Source organism: Drosophila miranda, chromosome XL, assembly GCF_003369915.1.
Source record: "Drosophila miranda strain MSH22 chromosome XL, D.miranda_PacBio2.1, whole genome shotgun sequence".
In the NCBI taxonomy this organism is placed as follows: domain Eukaryota; kingdom Metazoa; phylum Arthropoda; class Insecta; order Diptera; family Drosophilidae; genus Drosophila; species Drosophila miranda.
The window spans coordinates 3,238,792-3,257,035 of NC_046673.1; the positions used below are offsets into that span (position 1 = coordinate 3,238,792).

At 40.5% G+C, this 18,244-nt stretch overlaps 2 long non-coding RNA genes across 2 annotated transcripts; both read right to left on the reverse strand.

The window, feature by feature from the left end:
* Positions 1-498: 498 nt before the first annotated feature.
* On the reverse strand, positions 499-2,503 carry LOC117186033. Its single transcript, XR_004471206.1, has 3 exons — positions 1,896-2,503; positions 1,142-1,815; positions 499-1,077 (listed from the first exon to the last, which is right to left on the reverse strand). It is a non-coding gene; the product is annotated as an uncharacterized LOC117186033 (long non-coding RNA).
* Positions 2,504-5,098: 2,595 nt separating this feature from the next.
* On the reverse strand, positions 5,099-7,856 carry LOC117186029. Its single transcript, XR_004471201.1, has 3 exons — positions 6,494-7,856; positions 5,741-6,413; positions 5,099-5,676 (listed from the first exon to the last, which is right to left on the reverse strand). It is a non-coding gene; the product is annotated as an uncharacterized LOC117186029 (long non-coding RNA).
* Positions 7,857-18,244: the final 10,388 nt, after the last annotated feature.

Consider the following 18,244-nt stretch of genomic DNA (forward strand, 5'->3'; position numbering starts at 1 on the left):
GGCCACCATCGAGCGAAAGCGAAAACGAACAAATTCACCGCTGTAGTTCTGAAGTATGTATGTTGTGTGTTTGAATACGTCTGCAACGGTTTGCACGAGTCGACGGCTAAATACCGAATTAAGTATTGATTGGCGAAGCACGACTGATACAAACGAGTATACCCGACGAATACAGGGTAGCGCGTCACTTGGTGTTTGGTTTAGATCAAGCGCGCCAAACGAAAAGAACAGCGATAAGCAACGGTGAGAGCGAAAGCAAAACGAAAACTCACCGCTGCAGCTGCGTATTGGTATGCGCGCTTGGCCAATGACCCAACTGTATATTTCACACAACGAAAACGAGAAAGGGGGAGGGGTGACAGTCATTGCAGTTAAACATGAGCTATATTTTTTGCGCTCAAGATGGTTAGGTTTACATATGTATATGTATGTATGTATGTATTAATATAAATTTACATATGTACTATATTCGAAACTCTAACTACAGCATGCAAATCTAGCTCTACTATTTCATACGTATGTATGTACATATGTACATATGTGCCAAGAATTGAATGCGAGGTCAAAGTCATCGCACAGTTCACTGACAATCTCGTCGTATTATAGCTTCTGGAGCTCGCTGTGCACGCTTTTAGAAGTACCGTGCAGCTCCTCGATCTGCTTGAGCCTTCCAACGAGAATCCTTGCCAATAGTGCCAGCACTTTCCGCTACAAGACACCCTGTTTCCAGCAGCGGCCACAGCACAGTCGTTTTTCGCATCCAACAAACGCAGCACTAACCGTGGGCAGAACGCAAGGCAGACGACGCGAGAACCGTTTTTGAAACGAGAATGTTTTTGTTTTTTGTGATTTAACTGTTTATGTTTAAATTTTGAGCTACTGAGCTTTGGCAGCAGCATAATTCGATGAGTATTATTATATTTATCGCAAGCTACGCTGCTGAACAACGGCAATCTTAAATTTATGAATACAATTTAGCTAAAAACAACATCAGTAGTAACGGAAGACTCGAATAGGTTATCTTCAATGGGGACTGGAGGAGGCATTAAGGCAGCACCGGCAGCATTCGCTATCGCTCTATGGAGGAGGTACAGACCGATTTAGAGAAGCAACCGGATTTTTTAAATGCTGTATATCTTACATTTTTATTGTCGCTCTCCGGATGATGCTGCTCGTGGGCTATGCCCAGAAGCTAGAGAAGCTGAATGGGGACTGGAGGAGGCATTAAGGCAGCACCTGCCGCATTCACTATCGCTCTATGGAGGAGATACACACCGATTGAGTGAAGCACCTTATTTTCGACCTGCTCTATATCTTACATTTTCACTGTCGCTCTCTGGATGACGCTGCTTATGGGTTATGCCCAGAAGCTGGGTTTCCAGTGAAAGGCTGTCCGTGTCCCAAATGTTCCGGTGATAGGCATTCTGTAGGAGCTTTATGATTGCGCAAAAGTCCTTCCGCAGCTTTCGGTTTTCGTCCAGCGTCTGCTGTTGCTCCCCACTGACCGACTGAACGCAGGCCATGATCCTTCCGTACGATTCGTTTTCAATTGCCGACAAGTTGGCGAACAAGACGTTGTTGACGTTCAGTCAAAGACGAAAACCGAAAGCTGTGCAAGGACTTCTGAGCAATCATAAAGTTCATCCAGAATGCCTTTCACCGGAATATTTGGGACACGGAAAGCCTTTCATTGGAAACCCAGCTTCTGGGCATAACCCATAGGCAGCGTCATCTGAAGAACGACAGCGATATAGAGCAGATATAGAGCAGGTCGAAAATCAGGCTGCTTGACTCTTGGAAAGTGATCAGACGCAGCTGGAGTGGGAGGCAATGCAAGAAAGATTGGGGTTAGGCATTGAGTGGTAGCCTCTGGGGTGGATTGTGTAGGCACTCACCTTTGAATCTCCGCTCGGAAAATTTAGGCCGTCGATCTCGTCATCTGAGCGGCCATGTCGTGTGCCTCAGGCAGTTGGTCCACCAAGCAGTGAAAGTACTCCGTGGCTGTGGGCTCATTGCTAGAATTGCACCTGGAGTGGTCTTGCTGAGACGCCTGCTGTCCCGAGTTCGTGGGCGTCTCCGGATTGGACAGCCCCATAGAGGCCAAGACGAATACTTATCTGTCGCTCATGTTTTTGACGATTATTGTTCCGATTTCCCCGTCCGTTTCGAGTAGCATTCAATATTACGTGTGCTAGGTTTTACAGTTTCGAGACCAGACGTTCACTTCGTAATGGCAATCTCAAGGCACTGCTGATGGGCGAGATTCAGTAGCAGTTTTCAGGTCTACGAGCAGTCGACTCGACGCGAAACAAAACGAAAAGCTCTGCTCTGAAAGGAAATACTACTCACATGTTTTTAGTGCGTTTGTGTGCTTAGACATAATATAAAAGCTAGGTTCATATCGTCAATTCCATTCTGAGTGTGTTTGCATTTAGATCGAGAGTGAGGTTACAGCTTCGAAGTGACGCCTTAAATCGTAAAAACCAATTTAAATCTTTTTCCATCATGTGGCGGGCTAGGATGATCGGCAGTCTGTTCTCTTCGTACTCATACAGAAATCGCGATACATATTTTAGAAGATTAAAGATTGAAGCCGTATATGTGTCCCTTATCCAGCCCTGCATCGATCGACAAAATGTAGTTGTAATGTTACTTTCAGGAAATATAAGTATTGTTTTTGTGAAACATCTTCAACTCCCCACACTTGTGCACCGTAACAAAGAATAGCTCCGTGGCCGTAAAGAGAACTCCAAGGTATATGAACTCCGTGGTGACCCTCACAGGCTCTTTTCCGAGGAAGACACATTTTTCACATGCTGCTAATCTCCTTACACCCCGGACTTGGCACTTACGATTGTACCACTTGTTCTTGCCCTGAGAATCTTTGATTTTATGATTTCAGTGGCATGCTCTATAACTATTGAAAAATATACAAACACAAGGCACGCAGCCTCTTGTACAATACATCGCACACCAACACACCTAATGTTTGAGACTTCTCTCCGGTAAACTTAGACTCCTCTGAGACGTTTTATTAAATGCACTTAATTTGTTTGTTTAAATTCAATTTATCCTTTTTAATTATTCTTTTCGTTGCCACTCGACTTGTTACAGCAATACAAAATTAAGAAGTGAAGCGACGTACAGTGGCGATTTAAACTAAAAGAGGTGTCAAAAGTCGAAGCTTTGGATACAACTAATACATGCATGAACATATCATACAGAATAGTGATACAAAAATGGCATATGAAAGGTGATGATAAGATTAAAATGAGCATTCGGAAAAAATAAACTCAGGAAAAGATTTGGAAAGATATGTATGTACAAAATTTAAAAGCTCTAGCTTTATTTTCGAGCTCTGTGTTAAACAAATCTGAGTTGCTGGCTATAGCATGCACGGGAAGGGGGGTGATGGCTTGGTCAAATCTTTAAAAAATAAAATTTTATAAAAATACTCAAAATAATTGTGCAAAGTTTCAAGGCTCTAGCTTTAAAACTAGACTTTATGCCAAAAAAAAAACGACGTCTGGACCATGGTGCAATGGTTAAAAAATTAATTTGTTGCACCTACATTTTAAATTAAATGTGGCGGGACACAGCTGTCCTTATCCATATCTTCTGTTACGAGCACAGCACAAATGTGCATGTAGCACTTTGGCAAGAAATAAATTTTTGCGCATAACAGCACAAATGTGCATGTAGCACAGTCTGCTGGTATGCGCAAAAATTTATTTCTTGCCAAAGTTCCGATAACCAAATCGAACTGCGTCAGCTGTTTACACGAACATGAAAAGAGTTGTTGCCCTGACCTATTATTTCCGAGAGAAATTTGAGGTTGGGTTAAAAAAAATTACAAACAAGCTAAATTGCCCTGGTAATGGTGTCAAATGTATGCTTATGCATCAATATGTCATCTATTTTTTCGCTTTGCAATTAAGATTCGTTTTGTTGAATAAAAAGCCGTTTACTTTTCATTTCATCGAGGAAAATGTTTTCGTTTTGAAAAAGAAGAAATCTTACGGGATGTGACAACGGAAGCAGTAAAATATGTGATTTCAACAGTAGATCAGAAAACTTTTGTGAAAGTGAAACCGGAGCCCTGAGTGCAGCCGTGGAAGGTTTGCGGGCCTTAAAAGTAAGGTGTTCGATCAGCTACCAGTTGGTGCTAAAAGGGCGGGAAACTTTTTCTTCTTATTTGTTAGTTAGCTTTCCAAAATTAGAGAAAACCTAACTATCTTGCCTGTGTATTGCAGTCAACAACTTTTTTCGTGCCATCTTGTGTCACATACTAACTATGTTAGTATGTACATATATTAAATTAATTGCGAACCCTTGCGACTGTTATACATTCAAGAATACTTTCCCAGCCGGGAAAAACACCGTGCGCCCCATTTCCCAACATCTCGCCTGAATCGTGACAAAACTGATGGTGAAAGGTTGTTTCTAATGATCGTATTGAATGCCGAGGCACTCAATGGAAGAATAGGTATTTGAACCCAAACCAGGTCAAAAATCACTATACCTGACAAATGTAGGGTATAGCGTCGCTGGCTCAAGCGCGTATACGAAAACCACACAAGACTAGCAACGATCGGCAATGGCCACCATCGAGCGAAAGCGAAAACGAACAAATTCACCGCTGTAGTTCTGAAGTATGTATGTTGTGTGTTTGAATACGTCTGCAATGGTTTGCACGAGTCGACGGCTAAATACCGAATTAAGTATTGATTGGCGAAGCACGACTGATACAAACGAGTATACCCGACGAATACAGGGTAGCGCGTCACTTGGTGTTTGGTTTAGATCAAGCGCGCCAAACGAAAAGAACAGCGATAAGCAACGGTGAGAGCGAAAGCAAAACGAAAACTCACCGCTGCAGCTGCGTATTGGTATGCGCGCTTGGCCAATGACCCAACTGTATATTTCACACAACGAAAACGAGAAAGGGGGAGGGGTGACAGTCATTGCAGTTAAACATGAGCTATATTTTTTGCGCTCAAGATGGTTAGGTTTACATATGTATATGTATGTATGTATGTATTAATATAAATTTACATATGTACTATATTCGAAACTCTAACTACAGCATGCAAATCTAGCTCTACTATTTCATACGTATGTATGTACATATGTACATATGTGCCAAGAATTGAATGCGAGGTCAAAGTCATCGCACAGTTCACTGACAATCTCGTCGTATTATAGCTTCTGGAGCTCGCTGTGCACGCTTTTAGAAGTACCGTGCAGCTCCTCGATCTGCTTGAGCCTTCCAACGAGAATCCTTGCCAATAGTGCCAGCACTTTCCGCTACAAGACACCCTGTTTCCAGCAGCGGCCACAGCACAGTCGTTTTTCGCATCCAACAAACGCAGCACTAACCGTGGGCAGAACGCAAGGCAGACGACGCGAGAACCGTTTTTGAAACGAGAATGTTTTTGTTTTTTGTGATTTAACTGTTTATGTTTAAATTTTGAGCTACTGAGCTTTGGCAGCAGCATAATTCGATGAGTATTATTATATTTATCGCAAGCTACGCTGCTGAACAACGGCAATCTTAAATTTATGAATACAATTTAGCTAAAAACAACATCAGTAGTAACGGAAGACTCGAATAGGTTATCTTCAATGGGGACTGGAGGAGGCATTAAGGCAGCACCGGCAGCATTCGCTATCGCTCTATGGAGGAGGTACAGACCGATTTAGAGAAGCAACCGGATTTTTTAAATGCTGTATATCTTACATTTTTATTGTCGCTCTCCGGATGATGCTGCTCGTGGGCTATGCCCAGAAGCTAGAGAAGCTGAATGGGGACTGGAGGAGGCATTAAGGCAGCACCTGCCGCATTCACTATCGCTCTATGGAGGAGATACACACCGATTGAGTGAAGCACCTTATTTTCGACCTGCTCTATATCTTACATTTTCACTGTCGCTCTCTGGATGACGCTGCTTATGGGTTATGCCCAGAAGCTGGGTTTCCAGTGAAAGGCTGTCCGTGTCCCAAATGTTCCGGTGATAGGCATTCTGTAGGAGCTTTATGATTGCGCAAAAGTCCTTCCGCAGCTTTCGGTTTTCGTCCAGCGTCTGCTGTTGCTCCCCACTGACCGACTGAACGCAGGCCATGATCCTTCCGTACGATTCGTTTTCAATTGCCGACAAGTTGGCGAACAAGACGTTGTTGACGTTCAGTCAAAGACGAAAACCGAAAGCTGTGCAAGGACTTCTGAGCAATCATAAAGTTCATCCAGAATGCCTTTCACCGGCATATTTGGGACACGGAAAGCCTTTCATTGGAAACCCAGCTTCTGGGCATAACCCATAGGCAGCGTCATCTGAAGAACGACAGCGAAAATGTAAGATATAGAGCAGGTCGAAAATCAGGCTGCTTGACTCTTGGAAAGTGATCAGACGCAGCTGGAGTGGGAGGCAATGCAAGAAAGATTGGGGTTAGGCATTGAGTGGTAGCCTCTGGGGTGGATTGTGTAGGCACTCACCTTTGAATCTCCGCTCGGAAAATTTAGGCCGTCGATCTCGTCATCTGAGCGGCCATGTCGTGTGCCTCAGGCAGTTGGTCCACCAAGCAGTGAAAGTACTCCGTGGCTGTGGGCTCATTGCTAGAATTGCACCTGGAGTGGTCTTGCTGAGACGCCTGCTGTCCCGAGTTCGTGGGCGTCTCCGGATTGGACAGCCCCATAGAGGCCAAGACGAATACTTATCTGTCGCTCATGTTTTTGACGATTATTGTTCCGATTTCCCCGTCCGTTTCGAGTAGCATTCAATATTACGTGTGCTAGGTTTTACAGTTTCGAGACCAGACGTTCACTTCGTAATGGCAATCTCAAGGCACTGCTGATGGGCGAGATTCAGTAGCAGTTTTCAGGTCTACGAGCAGTCGACTCGACGCGAAACAAAACGAAAAGCTCTGCTCTGAAAGGAAATACTACTCACATGTTTTTAGTGCGTTTGTGTGCTTAGACATAATATAAAAGCTAGGTTCATATCGTCAATTCCATTCTGAGTGTGTTTGCATTTAGATCGAGAGTGAGGTTACAGCTTCGAAGTGACGCCTTAAATCGTAAAAACCAATTTAAATCTTTTTCCATCATGTGGCGTGCTAGGATGATCGGCAGTCTGTTCTCTTCGTACTCATACAGAAATCGCGATACATATTTTAGAAGATTAAAGATTGAAGCCGTATATGTGTCCCTTATCCAGCCCTGCATCGATCGACAAAATGTAGTTGTAATGTTACTTTCAGGAAATATAAGTATTGTTTTTGTGAAACATCTTCAACTCCCCACACTTGTGCACCGTAACAAAGAATAGCTCCGTGGCCGTAAAGAGAACTCCAAGGTATATGAACTCCGTGGTGACCCTCACAGGCTCTTTTCCGAGGAAGACACATTTTTCACATGCTGCTAATCTCCTTACACCCCGGACTTGGCACTTACGATTGTACCACTTGTTCTTGCCCTGAGGTTCTTTGATTTTATGATTTCAGTGGCATGCTCTATAACTATTGAAAAATATACAAACACAAGGCACGCAGCCTCTTGTACAATACATCGCACACCAACACACCTAATGTTTGAGACTTCTCTCCGGTAAACTTAGACTCCTCTGAGACGTTTTATTAAATGCACTTAATTTGTTTGTTTAAATTCAATTTATCCTTTTTAATTATTCTTTTCGTTGCCACTCGACTTGTTACAGCAATACAAAATTAAGAAGTGAAGCGACGTACAGTGGCGATTTAAACTAAAAGAGGTGTCAAAAGTCGAAGCTTTGGATACAACTAATACATGCATCAAATAGGGAAGACTTATCTCCACAATCCCATACAAAATCATATTTTGACTGTTTTTTGTGCGAGGTTGTGGCAGGTAAATCCATATACTTATGTATGCAAGCGTTCACTTCAAGCTTCGTCTTTATTCTGTTTCATTGGAGGTGTAACCGTATATATGTACATATTAATATAATAATACCTAACACGCCTCGCCTTAGATGTTCAACATACATGTCATTAACTAATACGTATGGTAAGCCATATCGGCAAAATACTTCTCTAAGCTTGTTGATTGTAAACGATGAAGTTATTTCCTTCATTTTGAATAATTCTGCCCATTTTGTATACAAATCTATCCATCTCAGAATCCATGCAAGGGCACCACATACAAGAACGTGCTAACATTTTTGTTTTTACTATTCCCAAATGCGATGTATGAAATTCTGCTAAATAGCTTGTCTCAGTTTGGTTGGAATTACTACTCCATATCCCCATAAGATACAATCATACTCCACAGAAAGTTAATTTGATTTGGAGATGTAGCTATGTAGATACTCGCTGCCTTTTAATCTTGAAATCGAACCAGTGTTAATTGCACACAACATTTTTTATAATATTGGGTCACGTCGTGTTTCACGAGCTATTTCTTTGAAACTTATTTTGAACACCTTATCAGACTGTATAAAATTTATGTAATTATAGTCTTCGTTTGGTAAGGCCGTTTTCCATTGAGGCATTCTTGAGAGTCCGTCTGCTATATTTAATGTCCCCTTAATGTGTTCGACTGTATATTGAAAACCTGACAAAGTCAGTGCCCATCTTTGCATTCGTGCAGAGGCCATCAGTGGAAGTCCTTTCAGGTCTCCAAATATGCTTAGTAATGGTTTGTAATCAGTTCGAAGGGTGAACTTGTTTCCTAAAAGATACTGTCTTAACTTACTCACACATAAGACTATAGCCAGAGCCTCTTTCTCAATTGAACTGCAATTATGCTCGCTTTTAAATAATGCTATTGGTTTGATATCTTCAATGCAATTATGTGATAAAACGCCTGAAATTGCATGGCTGCTAGCATCAGTTGTTAGTTCTATAGGTTGATCTGGGTTAAAGTGAACTAAAACTTGTTCAGAAGTTACTTCTTTCTATACCTCTCGTTATCTGACCGAAATTATTGATAAACTTTTAATAATAAATTACCATGCCTATGAAAGCTCTAAGCTCTGATACGTTGTCCGGAGCCGGTTCAAATAATAATAATAAAATAATTCAATTTTTGCTCAGTCCTATCCTGTCAGTTGAAAATCCTAGCTAGAAAATTTTGGATTTAAAGAACTCACATTACTTGTTATTATACCCGATACTCAAAATGAGTATTGGGGTATATTAGATTTGTGGTAAAAGTGGATGTGTGTAACGTCCAGAAGGAATCGTTTCCGACCCCATAAAGTATATATATTCTTGATCAGCATCAATAGCCGAGTCGATTGAGCCCTGTCTGTCTGTCCGTCTATCCGTCCGTCCGTCTGTCCGTCTGTCCGTCTGTCCGTCCCCTTCAGCGCCTAGTGCTCAAAGACTATAAGAGCTAGAGCAACGATGTTTTGGATCCAGACTTCTGTGATATGTCACTGCTACAAAAATATTTCAAAACTTCGCCCCGCCCACTTCCGCCCCCACAAAGGACGAAAATCTGTGGCATCCACAATTTTAAAGATATGAGAAAACCAAAAATTGTAGAGAATGACCATATCTTTAAGACTGCGGAATCTGAATTGGATCGTATTATTATTATAGCCAGCATCAAGAAAACAATTTCATTTTTTCTCGCCCTGTCTCTCTCTAACACACACGTAGCATAGGCGGCTTTGCTTAGAGTAAAACATTAGCGCCTAGATCTCAGAGACTACAAAAGCTAGAGCAACCAAATTTGGTATTCACACTCCTAATATATCGGACCGAGACGAGTTTGTTTCAAAATTTCGCCACACCCCCTTCCGCCCCCGCAAAGGACGAAAATCTGGGGATATTCAAAAATCTCAGAGACTATTAAAGCTAGAGTAACCAAATTTGGTATCCGCACTCCTGTTAGATCTTACTATAAAACGTGTATCTTAAAATTTCGCCCCACCCCCTTCCGCCCACACAAAGAACGAAAATCTGTTGCATCCACAATATTGCACATTCGAGAAAACTAAAAACGCAGAATCATAGATAATGACCATATCTATCAGATTGCTGAATCTGGATCAGATCAGATCATTTTTGTAGCCAATAGGAACAAATCAATTTGCAGTGGCTACGCAGCGCCCGACGTCACGCTCAGACTGATTTTCTGTCTCTCTCGCACGCACTCTTTGTCGTGTCGTTTAATATTAGCGGCGTCTGCCGGAGGAGAGCCATACTGACTTAGTATCGGGTATAACTGTAGAGTTGCGGTGTCCGCAGCAACTCACAACGTTCCCCCTCGTTTTTATTTTAGTCCAGCTGATTTCAGTTTTCTAAGTACAGCTTTTGGGTTTGAAATATGTTCTTGAAGATCTCATCCTTTAACTGTTATGTCATCTTGATAAACCACAACTCCCCCCATACACTGAAACAACCCTTCCATTGTTTTTTGAAAAATGGCTACCGCAGTTTTTATACCAAATGGTAAGCGTTTAACTTTCAATAGCCCAATAAGCATTTGACAGGTCAAGTTCCAGGTAGTGGATACTTTACGTCGACTAAAGACCGGTTTAATGTACCCTTATAGTCACCGTTTGGTTTTAAAATCGGTACCAAAGGTGCTCACCATTCAGAACTAACGACTTGCTCTAAAATACCATCATCTATGAACTTTCGTAACTGCACTTCAATCTTTTCATTCCATGCTAATGGTAATGACCTAGGCATTTCAAGCTCGCAATATGGCCAAAAGGGCTAACAAATGATAGCCATTTTGTCTTTTTATACCCGATACTCATATAACAGTCCCATAAGTAGCTGCAACTATGAAAACATCTTCAAGAATTGACTTGCGTCATTTGGGGTTATGTACGATGAGATAGAGTTATGCATGGATGAGGACATGGTCATATTTGGGCCCTTAGGTCAGCCGCTCTTGTTGGGAATTGGATTTATTTGATGGACACATGGACAGGGCAATGTTATCTGTCGATACTTCAAGAAAACGTACAACAAAGATTCGACAAATTTGGTATAAAACATAGTTTTTGATTTTACCAGGCGAACATAAATCGGGAATTACTCGGAACTGTCCAATTAAATAACTCTCCACTGGATTATTCCGTTTTCTCAGTTGCCTGACTTTAAAAGACATTTAGAGTTTTTGGATGATATTGGATCAAAACATTATAAAATGTTAAAAATTACTTAAAAACAGCACTTTCAGAGGAGTGGGGTAAAATTACGCAATAAATCACAGGAAAATTGAGCGACTCGATGCAAAATAGGTTGAAAAGGGCTACAAACAATAAAGAGAGCTTACCAAATACTAATTTTTAGTTTAAAAGTAAAATAAATACAAAAAATTATTTATAAGAGATCCGGTTCAAATAAGCTGTGGGATGAAGAAGGGCAGTATTTTTGGTTTTTAGTTGTTAATAGTGTCCTAAAAAAATGTTCAAAAATATATGAGGTTGGTTTAGATTAGGGTTAAATATATATCCATCAGTATACATTTGAATTTTAGTTGTAGGGTAGATAGTTTAGAAGTTATAGCACTTTTAAGTGTGAAAGGTGCTCTGGTTCATTTATGCTGTGAGCCACTGTATGTGACAAGAATTGAAAGCGAGGTGCAATTGTTTCAGCACAAGACAATAATTGCGGGTTTTTTAATCTTTGCGTCTCGAGCTTTACATTTTTTCACAAATACCTCTTTATTAGATCGGAGCTCCAGGGTTTTTACTCTTCTCTTCTAGATGCTCCCACTAATTGGCTCTCCTTTTGGTATATGTAGGTGCATACAGGGTATTCAACGACAATTATTCGGACAAATATTAGTTTGTGCGAAAAAAACTTATTTTTCTCCCAATTTTTCAGCTTTCAATATTTGGTGGGGCCGTCGTTAGCTTCAATAACAGCTTGTAGACGTGAGGGCATACTTTTTACCAAATTATTGGATTCATTGGGATTAATTTTCTCCCATTCCGTTATCAGAGCCGTTTTAACGGTTTCCTCAAAGAAAATTTTGTTTTTATACCCGATACTCAAAATGAGTATTGGGGTATATTAGATTTGTGGTAAAAGTGGATGTGTGTAACGTCCAGACGGAATCGTTTCCGACCCCATAAAGTATATATATTCTTGATCAGCATCAATAGCCGAGTCGATTGAGCCCTGTCTGTCTGTCTGTCTGTCCGTCCGTCCGTCTGTCCGTCTGTCCGTTTTGAAGATATGAGAAAACCAAAAACGTAGAATTGTAGAGAATGACCATATGAGATATGATAAAACCAAAAACGTAGAATTGTAGAGAATGACCATATCTTTAAGACTGCGGAATCTGAATTGGATCGTATTATTATTATAGCCAGCATCAAGAAAACAATTTCATTTTTTCTCGCCCTGTCTCTCTCTAACACACACGTAGCATAGGCGGCTTTGCTTAGAGTAAAACATTAGCGCCTAGATCTCAGAGACTACAAAAGCTAGAGCAACCAAATTTGGTATCCACACTCCTAATATATCGGACCGAGACGAGTTTGTTTCAAAATTTCGCCACACCCCCTTCCGCCCCCCCAAAGGACGAAAATCTGGGGATATTCAAAAATCTCAGAGACAATTAAGGCTAGAGTACCCAAATTTGGTATCCGCACTCCTGTTAGATCTAACTATAAAACGTGTATCTCAAAATTTCGCCATACTTCCTTCCGCCCCCACAAAGGACGAAAATCTGTTGCATCCACAATATTGCACATTCGAGAAAACTAAAAACGCAGAATCATAGATAATGACCATATCTATCAGATTGCTGAATCTGGATCAGATCAGATCATTTTTATAGCCAATAGGAACAAATCAATTTGCAGTGGCTACGCAGCGCCCGACGTCATGCTCAGACTGATTTTCTGTCTCTCTCGCACGCACTCTTTGTCGTGTCGTTTAATATTAGCGGCGTCTGCCGGAGGAGAGCCATACTGACTTAGTATCGGGTATAACTGTAGAGTTGCGGTGTACGCAGCAACTCACAGCGTTCCCCCTCGTTTTTATTTAATTTTTTATCAAGTCCCAAACGTGCTCTATGGTTCAGATTGTTGGTTCAGATCTGGTGACTGCGGCGGCGTTTTTCACTACTTGCAATGATACAACAGCCATTCTTGCATTTCCACCACCATGCTTCATGCTTCTCTGTTGGGATGAGGTTCATCGCTAAATATAACACTCTCCCCAAAAGAATCTGGTTTTTTTTTTAACGCTTGGATCAGCCGAGAGTGTTTGGCGGGTTGGCCAATAGGGTAGGTGGTGACCCCACTTTTGCGGGTTGGCTAATATATGCATGAATTCTTATTGATGTTCTTTATTAATTAATATTTAATCTAAAAAATGTTTTCTTATCGTCGAAGTCTGAGATCCACACTACAAAAAGTGTGCGCGAGTTGCGTAGTTGCGTATCAACTGAAAATTGATTTTTTTGTATTGCTATAATATTCTGAACCAGATTCGGCAGTTTAAAAAAAAGGGGTGGAACGAAATTTTGAAATACATTTGACGCAGTGACATATCACAGAAGTCTGGATCCAAAACATCGTTGCTCTAGCTCTTATAGTCTTTGAGCACTAGGCGCTGAAGGGGACGGACAGACGGACAGACGGACGGACGGACGGACGGACAGACGGACAGACGGACAGACAGACATACAGGGCTCAATCGACTCGGCTATTGATGCTGATCAAGAATATATATACTTTATGGGGTCGGAAACGATTCCTTCTTGACGTTACACACATCCACTTTTACCACAAATCTAATATACCCCAATACTCATTTTGAGTATCGGGTATAAAAATAAAGATATGAGGATGACCATCATACATGGCTAACAGATTCTAAGGGGGTGAGAGGTATCAATACATTATGGTTACGGAATTATAAAGGTGATATCAATGGAGAATTATGTGTAACACGCAGATTACTCCTCAGCTCAGTGCATATATGTACTTGTTCTTATTTACAAACTCACAGCGCTTTTGGTAGGCTAGTACCGCTTGTTCCATCCGTGATCGTTGAGCTCAATATGACGTTGTTGCAAACTTCTAAGGAAAAGAAAAGATATTTAATACGAGTATATGCACGTGAGCGTACTGGAGTGTACTGCTTTGTAATCTCAAGAAAAATAAATGTTGCTCTCATACCCATTAGTTTCCAAAACCATTATGTTGGCTGTGTTACATAACTAACTATAAAACTGTATACATCGTGTGACGAAAGAGAATGGTTTTAGCCTGGCACATGAAATCTAGAGGAAAAAGGGGCGTGTGTTACATCAACGAGTAACTACGATCCTCTATTGACGTGGTCGAGAGACATGTCAGCCAGGATGAGTAGGACTGTGCCTCCGGAAGAATCCAACAATAATGCAATCAATTCGAGTTCATTATTGGGTGTCGCTGGCGCAACTAAATCAGTTGACGATGGAGTACATTAGCTCCTTAGCTCGGCTTCAGGGTGCCGATCCGATTCGCCGTCGGTCTGCGGACTACACTTTCACTGAAGGCTCGATAAACGGGTGGCGTCAATGACGCCGGAGGAAAAAAAAGGGTCCGGAGGCGCCTCTTGGTTTTCGCCGTGCATCCACACGGTTGTTGAGGCTTTCGACAGACAACGCCAAGCTGCAGGTCTCGCTGATCGGTGTTTCCGGCGGGTTTGCTACTTGACTTTTCGATCCACCACACAACTCTCGTAGACCACACTGTATGTACTCCTTTGCAACCGATGATCGCCCGAGCAGTACCGTGGATACGGGCCGCCGTCCTATAACACAAGTTCTTATATATATATATTACCACGAACACTTTCCTAATTAATCACGGACATACCCGATATGTTTTTTTTTTCTCTACACTGCTTTTCCTGGGTAATTACTGCTGACTCTCGGTTTTAATTGAAACTCGGATCACGAGGTATGGCGTAGATGCCAGAACTGTTCGTTGGCTAAATATTTATATTATTTATTTATTTATATTATATTATTTATATTTATATTATATTATATTAAATATTTATCCCCGAGTATAGCACAAACACGTCCGCTTTAATCAATTGATTCTTTGTCAATAACTCCAGCCCAACTTCAGCAAGTTCAGCTAAGCGGTACCGAACCAAAAGCTCGAAGATCGGATGATATTTGGAAACTTTAACTGCATAATCGGATGATCTTAGGTACTTTAACTGCATAATCGGATGATCTTTCGCCCATTTGAGCGGAATTTCGGTCAAGCTTTTAATCTATGCTCTCCCTACGCTACGCTACTCTCTTGGGTCAAGGTAAACGTGACGTCTTTCGCTTAAATGCGTACGCTGTGCGCCGACTCTCTTTAGAAAGATTTTCGGAAAGCTTGCAGCTTACGATCCACTTTCGGAATTACTATGGATCGGCACTTTTAAGCATTACAAAAGAAAACTATGCTTATCCGTAATGTTCTATACTCTTTCCCTAAATGCGGCCCCTACACGGGTCGGAAACGCTTCCTTCTGGACGTTACACACATCCACTTTCACCACAAATCTAATATGCCTCTATATTTATTTTGAGTATCGGTTAAAAAAACCGAATTATTATCATCAATGTTCGCATTATCTGTGCCTAAAAGAACTTCCTCGAAAAGGAGTAGAATTTCTGACAACAAGTATAAATTTAAATGGATGCTTTCGGTTAGGGTATATTCCACAGAAATGGAAGCGCTCCATTGCAAAAACAAACGAGCCTCCAGAGAGTCATACCTATTACAAGCCCATTAGCCTGCTCTCATCAGTAAGTAAAGTTCTAGAGAAAATTATCAAGATACCGTTGACTTTCCGCCACGAAAATTTTGCTTCCGCCGTGAACACAAAATTCAAACTTCAGTAGAGCCAAATCTACGGCTATGGTCCTACTAGACATTAAAGCTGCCTTTGATTCTGTATGGCATGAGGTATTTGTCTACAAAATGAACCTTTTAAATTTTCGAATTCCAATTATAAAAAAAAATCTCAAAGCTTCCTGAGTAATCGATGTTTTGTTATTATCATATGTGAAGCTCACTCACGTGTAGTCAACATAAATGCAGGATGTCTGCAAGGATCCTGTCTTTCCCCAATATTATATAATCAGCCAGGCTCCGTTTTTCACATTCACAAAAGTTTTCCGACTTACTTTTGAATACACATAAATTGGCTCCCATTTTCACATTCCGCAAGATTTATTCGTTTTCAAAACGAAAACATTTTCGTTGACGAAATGAAGAGTAAACGGCTTTTTATACAACGAAATGAACCTTAATTGCAAAAGGAAAAAAATAGATGACTTATTGATGCATTAACATAAACTTGACACATATATCAGGGTAATTTATCTTTTGCTTTTTTAATAAATAATTTTATTTTAACCCAACCTCAAATTTGGCTCGGAAAAAGTTGGCCAGGGCAACAACAATTTTCGTTTTGGTGCAAACAGCAAAAATATGTGAAATCTGGAGAACCTTAAAACGAAAACGAAACGTTTTGGCTGAAAACGTAATCCGTAATTCCTGAATTATGTGGATGCACTGATATCTTTGCAGCTGATATCTCTAATTCACTTCAAAAAGTCTTCAACACTCTTGTTGCATACTTCCATACATGGAACATTCTTGTCAATTCAACTAAAACACAACTTGTCTTACACAAGCAATTTTTTTTTACCAGGAAAAGGAAAAACAATTATTTTCCATTTCTAATTGCATTAATCTAAACCAGGTGGACATAAACTGGGACAATAATGTAAGATATTTGGGGTCATATTAGACAAAAAACTGAATTTCGCAGAACACATTCAACATTTATTTAAGAAATGTAATATTTTAATTGGTGTCTTGTATCCATTCTCGCCTTAATTTAGAAAATGAAAAGTATCTATTTGGGTAAATTTTTAAATTCACAATATACAGTGCCGCTCAACTGAATAGGTTCAACAATTTTCAAAAGTCAAACCGCTATATCTTTTTAACCAACTTACCGATTTATATGAAATAATTTTTTTTGCATAGATTGATTCATTATTAATATAGCAAGAAAGTTTGTGGTTTCCAGAACACGTTTTTAAAGACTATTTATTAATTTGTTTCAAAACATTACAAAAAATGCCTATTTTTTTTAGCTCAACTGAATAGGTTCAAGTGCATTATTGCATTTTGACGTCTATATCTTAGTAAGCAATGTAATTTTTTGCTTGCAAATTGCACTCAAAGTAATTTACGTTGATTTAAAGCATTTAAACGACTTTGAATAAGGTCAAATAAAAGGTTATATAAATTCTGGCCTAAATCAGCGTGAAATCGCCAAAAGAATCGGACGAAGCCAAAATGTAATTGGCAACTTTATTCGTAATGAAGCAACTTACGGCAAAAATATGAAAGGAGGGTCTTAGCTTGCAACAACACCAGCAGACAGACGACTTATCATTAGAACTGCTTCAAATTCCAAGCGTTCAGCAGCCAAAATCAGGGAAGAATGCGGTGTAAATGCAAGTTTGGCAACTGTCAAACGCATTATTCGTAGTGCCAAACATTTGAAGAGATTGAAGATAAAAAAAAACCACCTCTCAATGATGCGCGTAAGGCTGCACGACTTCGTTTTGGAAAGGAACATATGACATGGAACAAGGAGTGGCACGACGTCGTGTTTTCCGATGAAAAAAAGTTCAACCTGGATGGACCGGATGGCTATAACTACTATTACCATGACCTACGAAAGGAGGAAGGTGTTTTGAGCCGAAACCAAAGCTGCGCGGGAGGCATAATGGTATGGGGTGCTTTTTTCATATTATGGGACTTGTGAGCTACAGTTTCTTTCATCGAAAATGAATGCAAATGTGTACAAAACTGTCATACAAAAGGCATTCCCACATTTTTCTAATATTTTTGGATCGAAACCATGGATATACCAGCACGACAATGCACCCATTCATACTGCTAGAGTGGTAAAACAGTGGATAAGTCAACAAAATGTGAAATTGCTAGACTGGCCGCCGTACTCCCCGGACCTAAATATTATAAAAAACGTTTGGGGGTTATTGTCTCGAAAAGTATATGAGGGCGGAAGGCAATTTCAAGACACTGAGACCCTAATTGACGCCAATAAATCAGCCTGGGCAACTATATCGCTCAATGTTCTAAAAAATTATTACAAGTCCATAACAGATCGAATATATGAAGTAATATCTAACCAAGGTGGGACTACCAAATACTAACTACTTATATACTTATACTTATACTTCATGGTTCTT